The sequence below is a fragment of the Dipteris shenzhenensis genome, chromosome 5 (assembly GCF_047967505.1).
Source record: "Dipteris shenzhenensis isolate YYH24624 ecotype China chromosome 5, Dip_SZ_1.0, whole genome shotgun sequence".
Classification (NCBI taxonomy): Eukaryota; Viridiplantae; Streptophyta; class Polypodiopsida; order Gleicheniales; family Dipteridaceae; genus Dipteris; species Dipteris shenzhenensis.
In genome coordinates, this window is record NC_141600.1 from 31,744,601 (window position 1) to 31,748,104 (window position 3,504).

General features: G+C 39.1%; 1 non-coding gene across 1 annotated transcript; it reads left to right on the forward strand.

Moving 5' to 3' along the window:
• Positions 1 to 3,081: 3,081 nt before the first annotated feature.
• On the forward strand, positions 3,082 to 3,187 carry LOC147901887 (U6 spliceosomal RNA). Its single transcript, XR_015541070.1, has one exon. It is a non-coding gene; the product is annotated as a U6 spliceosomal RNA (small nuclear RNA).
• The last annotated feature ends 317 nt before the right edge of the window (positions 3,188 to 3,504 follow it).

A 3,504-nucleotide genomic window follows, 5' to 3' on the forward strand; every position in this document is an offset into this window, starting at 1 on the left:
AAGTGTGGGCTTATGCTATAGCTCGGAAAAGCGACATGTTCTAGGTATTTCAAAAATGGTTGGCTTTGGCTAAAAATTAGTCAGGTAGAACGCTTGAATCCCTACAGACTGATAATGGTGGAGAGTATATCTCTTATGACTTTCTGCATTTCTATGATACAGGTGGGATCAGGAGGGAGCTCACGTCCCCTCGTACTCCAAAGCAGAATCTAGTTGCAGAACAGATGAACCGCACCATTCAAGAAAGGTTGCAATGTATGCTTTCAAATGCAAGTCTTTCTGGTGGTTTTTGGGCTGAGGTAATGAACACTGCAGTGCATGTGATCAATAGATCACCTAGCAAGAGTTTGGATGGTGGTATTCCTAAAGAGGCATGGAGTGGCAAAAGCCCTCTTACTCTCATTTAAGTATATCTAGGGTGTGAGGAATATACACATGTGCCAAAAGAGCTTCGGAAGAAGCTAGATCCTAAGTCTAGGAAATGCATCTTTCTAGGTTATGGTGAAAGTGGAGAGATGGGCTATCATCTCTGGGATCCAAAAGGAAAGAAAATCATAAGAAGCCATGATGTGGTCTTCAATGAGAAGAAGATTTATAAGACACCCATGAGGGATGTGGAAATGAGGAGAATCACTTTCTAGGATGTGAATCCACTCGCATATGTTGATAGACAGTAAGTTGTCCATGCACCGAATGTGCAGGAAATGTTGCCACCAAGTACGCCCACAAGTACACAATCAAGGGCAAATGATGGATCATCTATTGGTGGCAATAATGAGCCAAATGTGGCTGATATGTAGGTGGGACAAAAAATTGAAATGCCCTTGAGAAGAAAATCTAGTGTCTAGACCACCTAGGAGATTTGTTCCAGGGGTAGACTATGTGATGCTTACTGATTGTGCGGAGGTGTACCGACATTGCATAGTGATTCCTGATTGCTATTCAGCTAGCACAGAATCCCGTCTTTCATGCAAAGACCAAATACATTTAGGTTAGGTACCATTTTATCAGGGAGCTACTTGAGGACAAGTGCATAGAGCTTGTCAAAATCCATGCAGATGATAACCCTACAGATATGTTGACAAAGAGTCTACCTAGTCAGTGGTTTGAGTATTGTCATGTATTGATGGGCATTGGATAGTATGCTCATTGTGGTTGTTCTCCCTTAAAGGAACATTGGCCTATAAGTGGGAGGTTGTGGGGGTTAAAGGCCATTGTACCTTAACCCCAATTATGTAATATACTCAAATACATATATATATATATGGATGACATAGAAGATTAGGGTGTTCTGCACCCACCAAAACTTGTGTGACGCTCTCTTATGGCTCTCCCTCTCTCTCTCACCTTCTTCCATTACACTTCCATTGTTGAGAGCTCTCAATGCATGTTTCCCTACTATTTAAAAATGGTTGGAATAAATAAAAATTGAATTCTTGAATGAACTACAATACATTGTTGAGGGGTAGGTTATGTTGCAAGTGGAGTCTGGACAATATTATACTTAAAGAGAGAATCCACACACTAGAATATGTTGAAAAGCAACTGCAATCGATGGTTGAGAAGGTGGGTGACATTTTTATGTCTAGTATAGACATCCAAGACTCAAAAATACAGCTGATGGAAGCCTCACAACAATTGTGGATGAATATAAAAAATAGGGCACAAGTTGTTGCAAAATGGCCTTATGAAGCTTTTGCTTCTACCACATATACGTATGAGATTATGGATAAGGAAATACAACAATTGTAGTACAAATCGAAACATGCCCTAGGGGAAAGCTCGCTATAGGCTGAAGACACATCTGATGCCTTCACCACTCCAAAGTCAAGACTTCATTTTTCTTCGGAGCAGGAAGCGAAGAAGACAAATGATGTGTTACTGATGATGATCCCCACAAGGCTGCAGATTTACATATGAGCATGGAAAAGGGAGACACAGCACAGCTCGATGGTGATAATACAATTGAATTGGAAGACACTCCACGCTCCAAAGTCACCAATGAGGCTACCAGTGTAGTAGACACGCAAGCTATCAAGGAAAGCATTGATCTCAAATGTTCCCAGACCATAGACCTCAAATGCATGAAGGAGTACTTAATCTAAAGGGTTCGTGCCTCCCAATTTTTGAAAAATCCTCTCCACTAGAAGTGCCAGGTGTCAAGGGGTATTTTGGCATTTAGCCTAAGTCATAGGTTAGGCATATAAGTCCTAGGAAGATCATGGGCCAATAGTAATATGTGTAACTATTAGTAGGAACCAAGAAAGCAGTTATAACTGCCTTTTAGCATGTGTTTGGAACTTGTAGTCTAAATCATGATACTTTTACTACAGTCTGGCAGTATGAAGACTATGTATATCTTTTGGGTAACTTCTATGTGGATACTGGGTATTATTCGACTGGTTCTTAATGAAAAGGATGTATCTTTCTACAGTTGCTTCAAGAGTGTTCTTTAATGCAAATTGTATATCCTGATCATGACTTGTCTTTCTGACCATGATTCGATTGTTTGTACTTTTACTAGTTGTCTATTAATGGTTGGAAGATCTAGTGAATGAATATTCAAGGTAGAATGTACCCTGAACATGGACTCCCCATTCTAATGTAAGGTGGGCATGAACATGTTAACGTGCTACACTTTAAGGTTGTTAGCATGTATTAAATAGAACATCTAGCTAGCATATGAAAAAGAATATATCTTTGCTTTGAAATTTTAGATCATAATCATGTAAGTGTTGAAAGTTAATATATATGTGCTTTGAGATTCCAAATCACAATCATGCAAGCACATGTTATATGCCATTGACTGTACTCCACGCACACATTCCTTATCAAATTCAAGATTACTTAACAATAGCTTTCAATTTTAGAATAGTTTCAAAGTAGTGAAGAAGACATTTCATGGAGTCACGAAGATCATGTGGGCCACATGCAAAATTTAGTTGAATTCTAAGGGATACTTGTATGATTTTCCCAAAGAAGAAGAAATACAAAATACAAAATCCTAGCTAATGCTAGAGGATGATGCTTGCTTAAGCATCAAGATGAACAAGCTAATTGCTAACCTTAAAAATCACACAACGACAAGCGACAGGGCCAATAGAACAAAATTGGAATGATACAGAGAGGATAAGCATGGCCTCTATGCAAGGATGACAAGTGACAGGGTCAATAGAACAAAATGAGCTATCAATTTTTTATAGAAGGCTTTGACACTGATTTGGGCTAGAAAATCCTTAAATCTAGCAAGTTCTAGAGAGGAAATCTGAGAAGGTTATGACAAAAATGTCATGAGGACCACTAATTAGCATGCTAGTGCTAATAGAGGATGCCCTAACAAATATTAAGGATAATGCTTGCATATGAATTATGAAGTACTTGGCTGGTCAGTTATTACAACAACATGATCAGACACCCCTAATACATGTAAGGGATCGCCCTTCTGAATTTTCCAACATTGAAAGCCAAAATTGGTATGAAAACCAGCATCATCTAGCCGACCCA